This window comes from Lepidothrix coronata, unplaced genomic scaffold (assembly GCF_001604755.1).
Source record: "Lepidothrix coronata isolate B3197 unplaced genomic scaffold, Lepidothrix_coronata-1.0 Scaffold16, whole genome shotgun sequence".
Classification (NCBI taxonomy): domain Eukaryota; kingdom Metazoa; phylum Chordata; class Aves; order Passeriformes; family Pipridae; genus Lepidothrix; species Lepidothrix coronata.
The window spans coordinates 7,799,433-7,819,324 of record NW_016690196.1 but is presented as its reverse complement, the minus strand read 5'-3'; positions in this window follow the sequence as shown (position 1 = coordinate 7,819,324).

The following is a 19,892-nucleotide window of genomic DNA, read 5'->3' as shown; positions in this document are numbered from 1 at the left end:
GGTAATTGTTACTAAAGGATTGTAAAACTGAATTTTCAAAACTAAACCAGACAAAACAAGGGTGCCTGGGCTCTGGAACAGGCTCCTCAGGGCAGTGGTCAGGGCACCGAGCCTGACAGAGTTCAAGAAGCATTTGGACAATACTCTTGGGCACATGGTGTGACTCTTGGGGCTGTCCTGTGCAGGAGTTGGACTTCAATGATCCTTGAGGGTTTCTTCCAACTTGAGATATTCTATGATTCCACAAGTAAACTGGGAAAAATATTACCAATTATTTAATAGCATTTACTGCATGACAGGAAGCAATCCATTCTTACGTGACCTTAAAGACATTCTGATATGATGGGAAAAAGGGTGTGCATTCCCCTCTGTATTATCAAGTCTGCAAAACTTCCAATAGCATGTTTCCAATAGCTACATTTACCTGCCAAGGACACTCTAAAATAGCTGATAGCACTGTGGTACCTCTGATAATGCAGAGGCCTTCTCTGTCCAAGGCAAATCCATCCAGTGTCTCTGACCAATCCTGCATTTTTGTAAAAGTTGTTGTGAAGAGGCTTAATGAATAAATTTACACTCAAATATAGATTGAACCATAAGTTCTACCTTCATGATGTGAACAGAGGAGGAGCACTACTTGAAAAACCAATGGGTGTCAGTTTTCCCCTGGATGAGTGGGTGTGAGTTTTGAGGTAAGGTTTTAGGATAAGTCACCATTTGTTTTGTAAGTTTTGTGGGCTGGGTAGAGGAAGTGGCTAGTCTGAAAGCCATAAACATCACTGGTGGAGAGAGCTTAAACACCCCTACCACACACAGGTTAGTATCAGAGGGGCAGAGACCAAAGGTGTTGCCAAAAGAAAAGGAAGAATGGACCAAAAAAAGTACTTTCTGGTTACCAGCATCCTAAATATTTTTGTTGTCTTTGTATTCCTTGATATGAATTCAGAGCAACATCCTCTGGGCCAAACTCTTCTGGTAGCTCCAGGAATTGTCTTCTTTAATTTTTGCCAAACCCATGCACATCTATCCCTACATTTCCTTCAAAGGAGGCACTTTCCAGCATTTTAACTCTTCTTTGCATATCCCTTTGACTTGAGATAGGGGAAAGCCCTCTGTGTAATCTCAGAATTAGCTATTTTGAAAGGCATTGGGACCTGAAGGTAAGAAGGTGAAGGCTTTGTCAAGGGACACCTTCTCTCTTCCTCATTGCCATGATTTTGACCTTTTTCAAGGGAACAAAAATGCACAAAGGAACCTGCAATAAAAGCTTTTCCCTCTCAGGTTTCTTTTCACCTGATAAAGCTATATCGTCTCAAGTGAATATGGCTTATGAAATCTTTACCACAACTAACACACAAAAGACAAGACTGCTAGCTGGTAGCGACATTTAATTCCAGTAGATAAAATTAAATAAATTGGTATTATCTGAATTATTCTAAATATATGCTCCAACCACATATGTCTCAAGTTTTGGCAGAGGCAGAGGGTTTTTTGGATTGTAGGTCTTGGAAAATAAGAGGAGCCAAAGAAGAAAACATGAATGGAGATTAAAAAAAAAAATCCCTTTACATATGTACAGATGAGTTGCTTTTTTTTTTTAGTATTTACTGCTTATTGAAAGGAAGAGATAGCACCTGTATCTTGAGTTGCTAAAAATATCTAGCATTATAAGGTGTTGACTGCAGTTAAAGAAATATGTGCTGCTTTGCTTTCTACTGCAAGTGAATAGTATAGCTGAGGTTTGCTTTCATTTGATGATTTACTTTATTAATCATGTTACATACTGAAACCGTGTGTAAGGCTGTCAAGTTTGAGAAGATGGGGAGACTTGAAGGAAAAGCATACAAATATGATGGAGGGAACAAATAACAAAACCAGTCTTATAGATGTTGCTGGTAATAGTTCATTAAGACAATACAAACCTATGAAGGATTTCAGGTCTTAGAAGCAGATACCTCTTAAGATAAGATGTAGCTTAGCTCACATGCACCCTGTAACTTTGCTAGAGCCAGAACAGGACCATATATATGGTCAGGTAAGGTAGCAGATATATGGTCAGATTGGAAGCAGAAAGAGCATCTTTTAGGGCACACAAAAGCATAGAATAGCTTTACCATAGTTTGATAAAATCTGACTCTGTAGAGAAAACGGGCAACTAGGTCTACAAATAGATGAGTATGGAGACTGGTCAATGGGAATATAGCTTGGAGAAGCAAAATTGTTTTGTGGTGCTCAGAAAACAAGATTGCCTGGATGCATTGCAAAATCGGATGTTCCTGTTCTTTTGTAATGCCACCCAGATCAAACATGGCAGATAAATTATTTTCCCAGACCTAAAGCAGCTCAAGCTTCAGCTGCTTCAAATGCTTCCCCCAAACTTCACATCATCTATAAAATTTTGCTGTTTAAATAAACAAGTTCTTCCTTGTCTGTCTCTCATATAGGAGATAAAAACTCTTTGGCTGCTTGTTTGAAAATGTAAGTAGAGTTGTAAATATGCCTCTCCTCTGAAATAGATAGAAACACTTTTTTGTATTCTTTTGTTTGTGGCCAGAATTGATTCATTGGTGTCCTTCTCAGTATTATTCAACCTGAGAGTATTACAGAGGCTCCTGTTACTGTGCAGTGTTCCTGAGGATGAGAATTTCATTTCCCCTGGGAGTTAAACCATACCTGTGCCAACACAAATACTTTGAATGGGTGAAGATATAAGTACCACTGCTCTCCTCTACTGAGCAATGCTCACCTTTCCTGGACTGCCTCTTAGAGATGTGCAGGCATTGCTGGATTGTTCATTTCCAGAAGTGATTGAGCATGAGATGGCAGAGGTAACTGCCTGGCCTAAGGCTGGATATCTGATACCTGAGGCTAGAAGGCTTCATGGCTCAGTTGTGATGTGCAATTTGACTCCTGCTGATTGTGAACTTGCTTACTTGCTTATAAGAGTCCCTATAAATATGGCAGGGACTTCTGCTGCTCTTTGCCGGGGCAGTCCCTCTCTCCCTATCTGGACTTTGAGGACTGAAAATTATCAATATTTCCTTGGAAGTACCAGCAATATCTATAACCCATGCTTTCCTACAGATGCAATGCAAGCTGGGTAGGATTCATCCTGTTTGAGTCTGTTCTGCAAAACTAGCTCTACTCTTCTATAAAAATCAAGTAGAGGAACGAGCTCTTCAGGATCTGTTTGGACAGGTTGGAACAGGAGGAGTTGCATAAAGACATCTTCAGCCTAAACTGGTCTTAATTTGGATCTGTTCTGCTATGAGGGGGGGATCCAGGGGTGTAGGAGTACTTGTACCACAGGTGTTTCTGAGGCATGCCCTGGTGAAGACTGAGCAGCAGTGGAGTTAGTCCAGTGGAGGACTGCAGAGAAGATAGCCCTTGCCATGAAGCCTCTGACTTTGGGGGTGTCTGACAAAAATATACCAGAGTTGAGAACTAAGCACAGATGTGGGGGCTTGCTCTATGTTTTTGTTTTGTTTTGTTGTAGATTGTAGAATTGGTCATTAAGTTACTGAGTTCATCTACTCCTGCTTTCAGACACAGAGCAACCCAAAACTCCATGGGAGTCTGTACAGGCAGAAGCTGTGCTGTAGCAGTGTGAGGTGAGGGAGACTTAAATGAGAACAACAGATCAGTGCCAGGGTTGTTCCTTATATGGGTACTAAATGTGTGCAGCGTGTTTCTTGGTATATGGTTCAAGAAGCTTCAGGTGCTGTGTTCCTGCATTGTTGTATATCAAATGCTATTGCTGAGGTTGCACTGAGCTGCACTGAGTCTGGGCCAGAAGGAGGGAGGTAGCTGGGACTCATTCAAATGCTAAGCCTTTGATTAGTCAGCCCTGATATGGGGAGCAAAACTGCTGCCAAAAATCCCTCCCTGGCCAGTGGCTGACAAAGGTGGTAAACCTTGTGTGGGAAGCCTTGTCCCACAGCTGGCTGCATGTGCCCTCGCAGGAGGGGCCTGCCATCCCCTCCATAGCTGGTGGGAGTAAACAGGGCAGGGCACTCTCAGAAGGGGTCCCCAGAAGAGATTTAACTTCACCAAGGACAGACAGCTTTTTATATCAGGCTCCAATTTGGTTTTTGTTGCTTTGGCTGAGAATACCTAATGGGAAAGCTCCTGTTTGCCAGGAGGAAACTTGATCTACATCTGGACTACGGTGTAATGCTGGCTGCCTGTCTGTGAACGGTACCTGTGCAGAACTTGTTGTAAACAGCACCTATTTATGTTTTCAGGGCTTGTTTTTACTCTTTCTAGAATACACTACTACTGGCAATCACCCACTAGCAGCACTTCTTTGGGGGCTTAGCTATAGCGAATGATACTCAGAGAACAAGACATGTTTCTGATTGCTGAAACATTGCTTTTCTGCACTACGGGATTTTTAAAATGCAAATATTTTCAGCTTTGCCAAACCCACAAAAATAATGTTTATCAGTGGCCTAGAGATCAGTGTTTTAACCAAACAATTTAGTGCAATGAGGTTGGTGTTTTGACTTATGAGAAATATATTTTAAAGCCAAAAAAATTGCTTTATAGATACATTTATATCTACACACACGTACGCATACATAAGAGACAGAGATGTAGATGGTTCAGGCAACTCTGAAATTCCAAAGCTGTGTCTTAAAATATACATTTTACAGATGTGATAGTGTGAGGTTTCATGGTAGATTACTATGAGCTGACGTTTTTAAAATAGTGCCTGAGGCCTCAAAACTTATTTGTTTTCCATTTCAAGCATCTGCAAAATACTTCTGGTTTTTGAGAGACTAAAAAATTATAGACTTCATCCAGCCCTTCAGAAATTCTGCTACCAGACAGTAGAGTTGCATTAAATGGTTTTGTTTTTTTTGTTCCTCACTCTTATCAGAAACAACAAATTATCTGTCTCATATTTTCTTAAGTTTTTCCTATTCTTGTCATTCTTACATCCTTGTTACCACTGCATTTTTTTCTATAATCATCCTTTGAAAATATCAAAGCTGTCTCATCATTAGTTTCAAACAACTGGCTTTTATTTCATGGTACAGCTCGAGTTGCTTTTGTTTTACTTGGATATCCCAGGATCTTATGATGAGGGTAGTGCAGTCTCTGGTCTTTTCATGCTATTTTAAAATTTTAAATATCTATGTCTTACAGGACTATCTTTAGGAAGAAAAAGAAGCTGGTACATGACACATTCAGACAGGAACCCACCTAGGACTATGCAATGAGCAAATAGGCCCCTGTACTGATGATCACAGCTTTAAGTTGTGGTAATAAAGTGCTAAAAGTACGTTCAAATTACTTCTTAAATTGTCAAGCCAAGAGGAGATTAATTAAAACATCATAAACCATGGTTCTTGAAAAGGAAATGGAGAAGTCACTGGCTTCTTGTTTTTACAGCTAATGTAGTACAGTGAGTTTGTGATGAAGTCTTCTGACCACATCAAATTCCCAGAGGGAAGATTCTTTAAACACAACAACCACAAAATGACAGAAAGAAGGGATTTTTCTGGTCTGCATTTTAAAGAAGCAGAAGTTAATATCACATTTAAATCAGATGTTAGTGAAAATTACTAAATATTATATGCATAAGCTTGGATGAATGTATAGGCTTGTTTGGAAAATGTTAAAGAAAATTGGATGCTCTGTGGTGTGATGTTAGGTTAGTGCAGGAGAAACACTTCAGTGTGTCTATCAGAGGGAAGGTTGTTTGTTTGTTTGTTTTTACTTTTACTGAGACTCCAGTGAGAGGTGCATGGACTGCTACAAGTTCTTCCAAAATACTGTCATGTTCCCCAGATGGAGGTGGGCTGGGCTGCTGTGAGAATTATGCAGTGATCAAATACCTTTGTATTTGATCACAATTAAGTTGTGATCAAATACCTTTGTCTTGGAGTTGTCTTCTTGCTTTTTCCCATTCTGCAAGATGAAAGAAATTTTATGTAATTCCCCATTTTATGAGGACTTAGATTCAGGGAAATCACACTGTAGGACTTGCATTTCATTAATAGCAATTTTAAAATTACTTTACCCACTGTGACAAATTACATATCTTCAGAGTCATGGAGGCACAGGATTGTAGAGTGAAACAGGTGTATAAAGTCATTCCAACAATCCTGACTTTTTTTTTCTGTGTGCTGACAATTATACAATACCTGTGATAATAAAATGCAGGTTGAGAATAAAATAAGGTATAAAAGGATAAGTGGAATCTGCATATATCAAAACCCATCCATAGTTTAAACAACCTGTAGTTCCTACAGGTGAAATATCTCAGTGGTGAGTGAATTTTTAAATTTAATTTTATTTTTATGGTTTTGTGGGGTTTCTCTTCTTTTTGGAGAGGCTTTGGGTGTATGTGGGTTTTTTGGTTTTGTTTTGTTGTTTTTGTTGTTGTTTTGATCTGGGTGGGGTTTTTTGACCTTTATTCCCTTCCTCCATAAAAGATCTTCTCCCTTAGTAGAAGCAACAAGACCATTTATCAAATGCACTGAGTTCTCCTTGCGGCAATTTTTGTTATTTTTTTAAATCACTTGGCACATTCTCAAACTATATTAGACAAAATATTAATAAATGTAGGATAGGTAACGTTCTTGCACTTTTCCAAGAGAGAAGAGCTAGATGGAATTGAAGTATTTGGTGATGCCTGATAAACAAGGTGTATGTATATGTCTATGCATCCTGGCAGGATTGCAAAAGAGCAAAACAGAGGATGCAGGCAGCAGATTCAGAAGGCTATGCATGCATTTTTAAAAGAGACAAATTGGACTCCTGTACTGCGAGAAAAATCAGCAGCTGAAATTATTTTCATCTCTTATTCTGAACATTTCAGCTGTATTTTGAGTCTTTTCATTGTTTCCTCCTTGAACATGGCATTTCTTGTTCCTGCTTGCTCTCTGTTGAAGTCCAACCAGTCTGTACTCCAGGCCACATCTCTATGACCCAATGCAGGGTGGAAATGGTAAAAATGTTTTAATTCCCTGATTCTTATAGAGTATTGTTCTGGAAGCTCTGGCTAATGGATGATATGGAAACATCTCATATTTGTAAACTACTATTCTTAGCTAATCTCTGGAATATGAGCATGGTTTTTAAAATAAACTTTCAGCTAAGCACTTTTGTCTATTACCACAGAACAGAGTAAGTTAACCTTGCATTGAGTTGCTATGTCACCTTGCTCTTAAGCTGTAAATTCTTTTTTTATGATCAGTTATTTCTCATGCTCATCATGAGGATTTATTTATGAATAATATTCACTGCTAAGTGTTATTTATGTGTGATACTGTGGACTGAGAATAAGTAATTGCATCTTTTCGAAATCTCTCAATTTACTTCTGGTGTGAGATTAACAATTTCAAGGCACTTTCAAAGGTTATAGAACAGTTCTTGGCTTTACAAGAACAAAATGTCATGGAAATGCCACCTCTCAGCTCCCTCCACATCAGGAATAGTAAATATTTGATCAGCGTGTACTTTCCATTCAGCTCAGCATCCTTGGGCTGGTTTGGCACATCTGTTCTTTTGGAGAAATCTTACATTCATGATAACATGATCACAGAACGGTCAAGGGGACCTTCCCTAAGTATTTCAGTGAGATTGGTATAGATAACAAAACAAATGAAAGACATGGGTAGACTTTAATGAAACACATAAAGGCAAAAGGCCATTGGTTTTTTTACAGAAGTAAAAAAAAAAGTATTTTTAAAGAAGGTTTTTACAACGAGGATGGTAAAACACCGGAACAGGTTGTCCAGAGAGGTGGCAGATGCCCCATCCCTGGAAACATTCAAGGTCAGGGTGGATGGGGCTCTGAGCAACCTGAACTAGTTGAAAATGTTCCTGGTTACTGCAGGGAGGTTGAACTAGATGACCTTCAAAGGTCCCTTCCAATCCTATGGTCCTCTAGACTCTTACAGTGCATAACAAAACAAGCATCCCTGCTTTCTGCGATTTCCTCCGGATTTGTGTAAACATTAGAGAAACCCCATGTCCTGATCCTCATTTTTCTTCATATTTTTAAATCATTCTGTCTTTGGAGCAGCCAAGCCCCATCTCTTCAGTAATGTTGTTCTCACATTGGTTCTGTGGCATCTGTCCAGCAAATGTGTTCCATTGGGCAGTTGTAGGCTTTGCAGGTCCTCAGCTGGGAGATATGGCACAGCAAGAACCACTGAACTTGAACTTGTCCATCTGCTCTTGAACACAGCTGCCTGCCAGACCCACCAGGCAACTTCTCTGAACCACAGGAAGTCCCATAACCTTTGCCTGTGAATTACTCTGTGTTTCCTTTCACCAGCTTCTGAAGATATAGGGCATGTGCCTAATGGTTCCCCACTAAAATCTCCACAGAAGAACAAGAAAGGGAAAAATACTGTAGAGCCTCAATGCCAACTTAGTGGGAGGCCTTCTATAGGAATTCTGCAGGCTCTTCTAGCTGGAAAGCTAAAGGAAACCAAAGCATAAGCGAAAATTAAGGCAGTTACCATTCACCCCAAATATGGGCAAAAAGTAGCAGCAGCTATATTACATTCTAGTGCCTCAAAGGAAGAGAAAAAGACTTATTCTTTTAAACCTGTGCAGAGAAACTAAATTCCAGGGGGAAAGCACTGATAACAATCTGCTATAAACCCAAGATTAGAGTCCAGACAAAGTAGACTTGTTCTTGTTCTCTAACAAGAAATTTATTAACTCATATAAACTATTCAAAAGAGCTTCTAACCAGGTAACTGGAGCCTAAAATTCTGCTTTCAAGGTTTTGTCATATATTACTCCCTGCTTGTTTTTTATCATTCAAGCTCAGACACTCCAGTGATAAACTATTTGCTCTGTGGCCTTGCTGTGGTACATGGAAAACTTTCCATGACTGTATTGCCGTGCAACAGAAATAGTTAGGCAAGTCTCAAGCAGCTTTTGAAACCCAGTTTGGATCCTGATGAAAAGAAGGATTGTTCAGAGGCTCATCACTGTCCCATACAACTTGTTTGTTTCTCTTTAAATGTGTTATATGAAAGAGCATGAAATGCTGGGAAGAGATTTTATTTCATATTCTCTTAATAGCTTTTAGAGGGGCAGAATTCTGTGCAGTTCTTGAAGAAAATGAGAAATTTTCCCTATTTTTCAAGAAGCATACTAACCTTTGTCTATTAATTTTACCCTTATGTAGTGAGAAATGGAGTGTTTAACTGGTTTTCCTTCTGGAATCTTTCATAGGCAAAATTTTCTGCTGGCCCATAGCAAGTCTGTGTGCCAGTGTTTCAGATACAGACAGATGAGAGGAGAGATCAGTATTTTCTGTCTCAGTCACTAACGTTGTAATAACCTGACTTCATTCTTTCGTTCTGTTCAGAATTTCCTGGGTGAGCCACCTCGCTGCTTCATGCCTCTTTCCTTCTTTGAAGGAACTCCTTCAATTCCCACTGTCTCCTCCTTTTTGTTTCACTGGGACATAACCCGTAAGGCTAAAAAATTAAGTGGCTTCAGCAAATGGATAGACAACTCTATCAGACTTAGGTGATATTGTAACTAGAATTGGCACTAAAATAATTATTCTTGTGGGTTTTATCTTTAAGAAATAATCCTTTGTATTTTATATGTGAGGGCAAGAATACTCACCACTTAACTTTCCTTCCTCCAGATCATGTAGAAATTTCTCAGGCAGTTTTTGTGGTTTAAAAATGTTTAATAATCTTTCTAATTGGGCTGATTAATCCTGGCTGGGCCATTAAACCAGGCAGGAAATTCTGTTTATCCTTGGAAGATTTTTCTAATTTTTTTGTTGATCTTGTTGTTTTATAAAGTTTGTGACTGATTTTTTTCCCCCTCTACAGATGCATCTTAGTGAGTTTCAAGAACATAGTAATCTCAGAAGTGAACTGTAGTCACTAAAAGGGCTTGGGGGAAAAGCTGAACCATTTTGTGGTTGGTGCGAAAACATGGAATTTTGCACCTTCTATAGTGGCCATAAAAATCCTGCTGAATTTGGGTTTCCATGTGAGCTAGATGATAGTTTTGTAGTAAATCTATTAATAGAAATATGGTCCCCATTAGCAATCTTACTAGGTAATAAACTATTTAGACAACTGATGCTAGACAGTCTAAACTTCCTTCCCTGCAGATGACTTCATACAGAAGCATTTGCAGAAATTGTCTGCATTGTTGTTAAAGTTTACCCACTGTCATAAATCTGAAGGCTTGAGTCCTTAGGTCTATGCAAATTACATCAGCATTATTCTCCTACCATTTTTGTTGTCTGTAACCTCATAGAGATACAAGAACATTGAATTCTGTTGTTCGAACAGGAAAAAACTGAATATAAGATATTTCTTTATAAGGGACTTCCTCTATTCATTTCTGTGCATGGATGCATCCCCTGCCTTGATGAACATTTTCTTCACATAGTTTGTCTTGTCTTGTTTGGCTCCTGCTCTGTCAGGCACAGTCAATGTCTGTATCCTACACCTATTCCCTCAACTAAGCCTGTGTTTATCTGTCATCAAACTTAGACTGTTTACATTTACCTGTATTTCATGCCATTCTGAAGCTTGTAGGGACCTCGTGGCATGGCAATACAGCAGTGTAACCCTGCCTTCAGGGCTGGACAGGACTGAACCACAGCTTCTGACACTGTGCTTTTCTATACACAGTGTTCTCACAGCTAGTTTCCAGAGATACCCTATCAATAGCTTAGTACCAAGTCCTATTCAATGATCCATGGAAAGCAGAATCCTGAGCTAATACCCTTAGGGGGAAAAAATACTTGAGCACTCCAGAGCTTTTGGATTGGAAACTTGAAGATCCTGTTATGGTGGATTCAAGGTTTCCAGCTGTGACACTGTGACCCGCTGTTTAATTTCAGTGATGTCACTTCATAGGATATAAGCAACTTAAAAAGTTTCCCAGGACATCATAATGCTGTTTAATAAACAAATAAACTATGTCTTAAGATCGCGGCTCTGAACTCAGAACAGTTAAAATGATTTTGAATGTGTACATCTCCTGATAAGCTCAGGTTCTGTGAGTCCCTCGGTCGAATTTGAAAAAAACACATGTGAGGATGCTGGTCAGATATCTTCCTCACTAGCTCCAGGGGGCCTTACCAGATGGTTAGAGAAGACACATCCAGGTGTTCAAACAAACCAACGAAGTTTGAGGCAAACTAGGGAACTTCAGGGGGAAAAAAAAGGATGGGAGGATACAAGACCTCTGCAAGGATGAGGAAAGACACTTGCTAGACAAATTCCAACAGAACTTCTGAGCTCTGCTTCAGGGAAAGTGTTATACTTTCCCTGAATGGGATTTGCAGCAAGAAGTCTCCCTCTGAACCTGATGGTGCCTGATGAAGATAAATAAAGCAGGAAATGGAATGTATTTGAAATTGAAATATGCTTTATGTAAAACTCTTGCCCTTGTCCAGAGTAGATGCCACATGTTGGTTTTTGGAAGGTGGAGAGATTACTAGGAAACCCAGGCTGGTATGTCTCTGAACAGAGTTCAGCCGATGGTGTCAGTGCACTGCATAGGCAGCTCTCTCAGGAGCTGCTGGATGCTGCTTTTCAGGTGCTTAGAATTAATGTAAAGAGCAGAGATAGAAGGCAACAATAACCAAGGTCATTTGTGTACCTGCGAGTCGTGCTATTAGGACAGTATTTAGGCTGACACTTGTTTTCAGTTAACTTCTTCCACCTTTGCCTAGGATCAGGAAGATGGCAAGACAGGGTGCAGCTGGTAACGTTTCACGGTCCAGCTGAGAAGCTGTGCTGGAGGAGAGAGGAAAGTGGCACTGGAAAGAGCTAATGGTGTAAGCACGGGATGGGAAAAAAGAGCTGAAATGGGGTGGGTTTGGTTTGCTTTCTTAAGAGTAAGCTGCGTTTCTGGAGGCTGCTAAAGGCTGGTGGGGGAAGAGAAAGGCAGGCATGGGGAGGAGGAAGCTATACAGCGAGTCTCTGCTTAACAACAGTTGCCCCTCCTTTGTTTTACCATGTTCTATAAAGTATTTTCATTTTGCCCCCTACATGTAACCAAAAGCAAAGAGCAGTGATTTTTGAAAAGACTTCAGACGAATAAGAAAGAAAAGCAATACTTGTGAGGAAAGGGGTGCTATTTTAGTAACTTATTAGTAACTAGTTTTCTTGAAACAAATTAAGCAAACAGGTAGAATTTGTTTTCAGACGTGACTTTCTCTGAGGGGGGCAGAGCTTTAAGTGTGGTGCACCATGGAGAAATGGATTCATTAGAAAATCCTGATCCCTGTAGCCAAGATGCTTGAGAAACATCAGAGATGATGTGTTGTACAGATAGTGGAAAATCACCAGCATGTTCCAGGGCAATGCTGCAGCTCCAGAGTAAGCCCAGGTTTTGTAGTGGGGAGGGGTGAGGGATATTAGTTAACCTTGGATGAAATTATAACTGAATGTGCTGGAGACTTTCTGCAACAGAAACTGATTGTATCTTGTGTAAGATAAAAGAGGATGGTCAGAAATGTTTCTCTTCTGATGAAGTTTTTGCCTGGAGCTGTAATTTACTACAAATCAGGAAAGGAGCTTTTTTTCCTACTAAAAATGTAAGAAGAAATATAGAGATGTTTTTATTGGGACAAATTTTCAGGGCTGTAACCATGGAGTCATATGCTCTGGTGCAGTCATGATTAACATCTTCACTGCTGTCAGAAAGCACATGTGCTCTGGCAACATATTTCTTCCAACACTATCCCCTCTTTTAGGGATTACTGCTTTGGTTTTCTGTCACACTCATATGCTGAAAAACAACAGGAACATCCTGTAGGGAAATGCTCTGTATAAGGGTTTTTTTAAGGCGTCCTGTGACCACAGGAATATTTGTGTACTTCACTTCTTTACAGCCCACTGTGAAAAGAAAAAGCGATACCAGAAGAGGCATAATAAATAATATGAACAAAAGTTTGGAGAGGTAATACACTTCATATTCCAGGATTTATACCAATCCCTCATACGTCATTAAGACTTAAAGTATGTGGGATAAGGAGGGTGATGTTCTCTCACACTTTTTGACTGTCAGTTTCTTTTTTTTTTAATTATTAATCAATAAAATGAATTGCTGAAGGAGGAGGATTTTCTTCTGAAAGAATGCTTTTTAAATGCCTTTTGATTCTGTTCTGGATTCAGAGACCCAGACAGTGCTTTTGTTAATCCAGCTTAAAGTTTAGTTTTGTTTTTAAATTCAGTTAAACTATATATGTGACCTGGGTACAGGCCTGTCTAAATGTGAACAAAACTTGGGCCAGAGACTACAAAATCTGCTACATTTATTTTCAGCTGACTGTATTCTGAGGTGCCGTGTATGCAAGGCTGTATAAGTATCAGCAAGCAAATGTGCCCTTTTCTGGCTGTTTCTCAGTGAATGGCTTCACATTCTTGCTTACAAAGCTCCCTTGCTGGAATTGCTGTGATACAGTCACTGAACTGAAAGAAATGTAATTACCTAGCCTTTTATTTACTGATTGTCAGCTGATACAATACAGTTCATTCAAACCCAGGCTAATAAAGTCCTGAAGAAACACTGCTATGAACAAGTTCTGACCTAAGTGTTTTCTCATTTAATCTAAGCTTTTACAAAATCCTGTTCAAAGGACATTCTAATGGAAATAAAGCATTAAGACTTAATCCCTAGTGGAAGTTACCCAAACAAAACATTTAGTAGAAGCAGACATTTCAAACTGCTTTCACTGATGGGCCAAGATCAGAGGAACTTTTCAGGATTTCAGTTTCACTTCACCCTGGGAATGGCATTTTCTGATATTTAAAACAAACTGCACTGTAATAAAAATACAACAACTAGAAACACTCTGAAAAGAAGAGGAAATGCTTTTTCCTTCCTTATACTATTTCAGGACAAATTCACCTGTGTTTTCCTTCCTTTCTTTCATGTGGAGCAAGAGGGCTTCTTCCCATCAACGTATTTTGTAATACCTAATGAAGTGGCAATCGCTGTTCTACTGGCAGAGGCACAGAGGGTGGATAAGAACCCCTTTTGGCTCTCTATGACCATTTTGTAAAACACAGTCAGTAAATATGATTAAATATAGCACTGGAATTACAGAAGCATCCAGTTATTGAAAAGATTATAACATCTTCTGACTACAGATCAAGTTTTCTGCTTATAAGCACATTTTACTGTGGTGATATGTTCAGACAAACAGCCGAATTTTTATTTCCATGCAACATCTTTTGCATCTGTCACAGGTTATGGGGCTTCTTTATGTATTTGTGGGTTTAGAAGAGCATGGCCTCTTCTCCTGGGCATTGGCAGTGCTGCCAGCACATAAATTCAGTCTCATTACTTATACCTCACTCTCTAGTGAAGAAGGATTGTAGCTGAAGTGGGTGATGCTGATGTGTTTTTCTTTCAGAAAATACCAGCTTTCACTGGCAAACCCTCAAATTACATTTAGGCCCAAACCATATTTGCCATTGCCCCTTTCCTATACCTTTCTGATCTAACTGAAGATTGTGAAAAGCTTTCAGCTGGAGCAACTTTGGCCTAAAAGAAGAAGATCAGGGATTCTGGCTTAGTCTAGAAGGATCCTAAAGAAAGGTTTTCTATTTTCCAATTTTTCCTACATGGTATTCAGTAGTAATGAAAGTAAGAAACCAAGATGCTGTGATAGTCGATGGTTTTATCTGCATATTTTTAGGGTCTCTTGAATAGATTTTTTTTTTTTTAAATTTTGCTCTAAAAACCTGGGGTTTTTTGATCCTGAAGCCCACAGAACATCCTGAAGAGATGTTAAACTTGTAGATACAATTAGTTTATACATAAAAGTAAATCTTCTTATATTGCCAGAGTTCAAACCTAATGCTCTGTGCCCACCAGTCATTCCATTCCAAAAACTAACTGTGCTTTTCACTTGAACTTAAGTTCTGGGTGACTGTTTTTTTCCTGGCCCTTGAAGCTGACCCTCAGAGTACCACATGCCATCATCTTGCAATGCATCATGCCGCAGAAAGCTTGGAAAGGAGTTAAACGTTATGTTGGTCCGTGAATTAACCAAGCTTTTCCCAACAATTATTTTCTTCCTCTGGTAATCACTAGTGACTTTAAAAAAACAAACTATGTTTGGATTCAAAAGACCAGCTCTCAGAGGAGTTAATGTAATGGCCGTGTTGTAGAATGCGAAGTGTTCTTTCCTAGTTTAGTCCTTGCTTAACTGCTTTCTTCAAAGCTGAGTATGCTTGGATGTATTCTTTGGTATTTGAATGTTAGGAAATGGAAAATTAAAAATAATAATGGAAGAAATTCCCATCTGGGAAATCTGTTGTGTATTCAAAGCACCTTTGGTTGCAAGCTTGCACTTTGTGGCCTTGACGCATATTGTACCTAAAGATCAAGCTTGGGTTTGAGCTTTCCCAAGGTTTTTAGTGAGGGGGTGGAGGGCCTGGGAGAGGATTAATTCAGCTCTGCCTAACTCCATTGCTCTCAGCAGTTCTGGTGCCTGGTGCGTGGCCAGATGTCTCCTTTTCAAAGGAAAGGGAACACAGAGCTTGCCTTGGCTCTAGATTCAGGCCCATGACCATGATTGTCCCTTTAACTCCTGTGCAGAAAATAACCATAGCAGTGAGAAAAGATGCAAAAGAGATGGTCCTCTGCCTTGTTTTATGGTCAGTCATCAGAAATGATCTGTGCCCTGGAGGAGGGCATGTACAGAGTCTGTGGGAAAAGCAGTTAGGTGAGTTAGGTGAAACTTTCACAAGAAGTGTAAGAAAGATATTCAGCTCTCTTCTGGCATGGATGAGATAATAATCATTGCTGTTCAAAGAGTAGATCTCAAAATCTCAATGACATTGTAAGCCATGTAGAGTTTATGAGGAGCTGAATAAACCCAAAGATGGTGATGATCTTCCTGTGGAAGTGTGGGTCTGGGAGAGCAGCAGCCAAGGAAAGCTTGCAGAACCATCATGCAGATTTATTTGAAGCATGACACCAAGAGAGAGGAGGAGCTCTCAGAGCTCAGCTGGAAGGAGGCATGGAACCATGAGCAAAGGAAGTACCTCCTTGAATGTTCAGAGGTACTTTGCTTATGTAATTTGTAAATAAATGCAAATGTCAGAAAGAGAGGAAATTAGTAGTTGGTACAAAGTTTGTATAAGGGCAGGGTAGCATAAAAGCCCTCTCTTCAGCTAATTAACAGGGCAGGTAGTAGGATCCATTTGTAGAACACTCCTCTCATGAGTCAGGTGTCCAAGAAGACATCCTGCTTTCTGAAGTTCCTAGATTGGTAGTGTTACAGTCTGTGCCACAACCAAACCAACTTATGACAAAGCTATAGCGAAGTACCAATCATAGTCACTTGTCTGCAAGTCACAAAGAGCTTGTGTGTCTGAATTCACTCAAAAGCAATGGTTTTAAATAATATTTTACTTCTTTCCCCTGTGATGCCATGTGATCCACAAGTAGACCATCATTCAAATTTAAGAAGAAGCTAAAATCTTAGCTCTGGCTCTTCTCAACTCTAAGTTAATATTGTTTAATAATTCTTTGATATGAAGGCCTGAAGGCCAAAAACTTGTACTTTTCCCTGAGATCATTGTGAGCGTGTCCATGTGTTTGAAGGTAATTGACTAATCAAACTGTTTTTACAGGAAACATGTCACTTCAATCTCAGGTATACTAGGATTTAAAAAATTGTGCAATTATTCTTGTTCTTACATCTGTAGTGTTAGTCATGGCTGTGAGCCTTCTGGTGGCATTTGGCAGCCACAAAAGGGCAGTGCAACTGAAAGGTAAATTTTCACTACAATGTGTTGCATTTGGCAGTTGTATACTTCTTTTCTGAAAATGTCTGTAGAGTTTTGCCCTCACATTTCTGTAAATTCCTATGACATTCAGTGTTACTAGTTCTCCCGCTCTTCAGGTGCTCCATCCCTGATCATCTCCATGACCCTGCTCTGTACTCAGGACCTGTCTTTCTTATGCCAAGAGCTCCAGAACTGGAAGCAGTACTCCAGGGGTGGGTTTCGCTTAGCTGTATAACAAAAATTGTTCCTTGTCGGCTATTTTGCATGCAAAACCATGTGAATTTTTCCTTCTCAATATACATGCAACTGCAAGTATCTGTTACTATAGGAATATTGAGAAAGTTAATTCCTGATTGCAGGGGAGTATTATATTTCTGCAACACCGAGATCTTTCGCAATAATCCATTTGTCTAGTGTGCTAATCCCCCTATTTGGCTTAAGAGAGTGGCACAGAATACAACTTGTATGCCACAAGCCCTGTGGTGGGGCAGAAGCAGCACAGCAACCATCTCTGAAGTGAACTGTCTTGCTTGTACTTGCTGCTGGGTCTTCGAAACAAAAACAAGTGTAGAAGAAAAAAAGAGAAGGATATGATGGTTAATCAAATTTGTGAGTGTCTACGAGCAACCAGTGTGAAGCAGAAGTAAAATGCATAATGTACTTTTAGGGTGCGCTAAGCAAGGTAGTTTTGTAGTTATCCAAGCCATTGTATCTGACAATGATAAAGTTTTATGTATGGCTGAGACAACCTAGCTTTAACAAAGCTTAATGTGAATTCAGACAGGTACTGATGAGAATTAGTAGGTTGGTTAGAAGAATGAGATGGATTAAACTTTTCCCTGTTATTCCTTACAAAGAGACAAAAATACCTTGATTTCTTCATCCTGGTTGGCAGATGCTTATAAGGGGATAGGACAACTATTTGTAAATGGATTTTGTATCAGGGAGGCAAAAATCTTTTATAAAAGTATAATATTACTCCCAGATCAAGTGTTTATTATCTAGCTAATTTAGGCCAGAACCTGGAAGGTTCCTGAACACTCATAGTAAGATGCTCCAAACAGGACTGGAAGGACTGAGGAGTTTAAATTGTTGGGAGATTGAACACGATAAGACCAATGTAAGGGATTGTGTAACTAATTTGGAGAATTTCTGAAGATAAGAATCCACGTCTATCTGCTAGGTTCAAAAGGAAACCAGATCACTGCTTGCACTGTATTTATTTTTTGTTAATCCTGTGCTAAGACTTCTTCCCCTTTCTTGTAGGGATCAGCAGAGATTTGTCCCCCCAAACTATTTAACAAACTTTGTTTAGCAGTTTTCTTGCGTATTGCAGGGATCTAGCACAGCAGCAGTGCCTTCAGTCTCTCTCTTTTGCTGCCTTCTGTCTATAGCTATTTTGTCTGACATGTTTCTTAGGTCCTTATTTGGTTATCAATAGACAGATACTGTGTGGAAAGTGGGCACGTGGACATCTGTTGTGTGATTTTCTGGGAGTGCAGGAAGCCTTACTGCAGGATCTGTATCCCAGTCCTTCATTCCTACTGAAGGGAGAGCTGCTGATTTCTTTTTCCATTAAAAGGTGTTGGTAATCGAGTAGTGTCCCCCCAACCTCTGTTTACACAAACAGTTTGTGTCTTTAAAGGCTACTTATCTTTTTGTTTTGAACGTTTCACAAGACACTTTGCTGTTTACTCAAAGGCCTGGAGTACAACTGAGTATTGTCATGCTGTACTTATTGAATCTAAATTTATTTTAATTCTGTTTTTCTTCCTTTCTGCTGCATAAAAAAAAAAAGATATGGGAGAGAAGCACTCTTTGGATTCCTTAAATATTCCTTGTGCCATCGTGTTGGGGCAGAGCTCTGTATGTAACAGAAATGACAGCAGGAGAGATCTTTCTCCATAAGTTGCACAGTCAAGGAGTGCTATGTAATTTTTTTCTGTCACGGTTTTTGCACAGGTGAAATAGCTATGAAATTTTAGAGAGCAGCAGTCATACCTTTATATATCAGTTTATTTTTCTCAATAGTGCATAGTTAATTTCTTTTTTTATTCTGTAGATTGCTGTTTAAAAGCACTTGCTGTGGAGTCAGCTACTGTGTATGCTTTAAGCTGAGGAATAAAAACACACTACCAGCTACAAGGTCTTGTTGCTGTACTTTTCCTTGTGACCTTTAATAAACTCAAATCATTGTTATTGTGCACAGAATCCAGCAAGGCTATAATCACCATTAAAGAGGGTGGTTGGTTTATGTTTAGTTTGGGTTTCACTGTTTTAGGGCAGACGGGAAAAATATTTATGTTTTTTTAATTTTTTTAGGACAGGAATAATCTTTTCTGTTTACATCTGTGGAGTGAGCACAGCCAAGTCCATGCAGTGACTGGGACTCCTGTACCGCAGTACACAACTATTTCTCACCTTACTTTTCTCATCCCCCATCACACTGACCAGTGGGTAAGCAGGTTTTCAACTGATTGAATAAGATGTCTAAATAGTTAGGAAGCATTGCAGTAGAAAGAAACTGTTTTTCTTCTGAGCTGCAGAAATCTAGTTCCCCCACGTCTTGCATCCTACATCCCAACTTTCTGCCAGCGAAAATAAATGAATATAATAAATTTTAAAAACCTCTCCAGAATTAACAGTTGCATCTTTTCTGAGGCCTCCACCAGTAGTTTTTTTCCCTTTCACTGTTTCCTGCCTTTCTGCTCCCTACATACTCACTCTCATCTTCCTCTAAGCCTCCACATGGGCAGAAGGTGGTGTGTGCGATGCCTCGTTCAGAGCAGTGTCCTCCCTGACCCGACTCAGCAGGGAGCTGCAGATTCCCTGCTGCAGCCTTTCCCTCCACAGGGAAATTTGCTAGTATCTTCTGCCATCATGCAAATCTCCTAAAGCACTGTGGGAATTTGGGACCTCCTCAATCAATCCATGCCTCAAATGTGGCTAAAACTGCCTGTCATGTTTGGAAACCATTAGGAAATGCAAAGTTGGACAGATGTACAGCACTACTGCATAAAGCCATTTAGTTAGCAAAGTACCCTAAGAAGGCTGGATTTCCAATTGTAATGTATACATATGCATTCCTACCCAGATCATATAACATTAGCTCTGAAGATGTGCTGT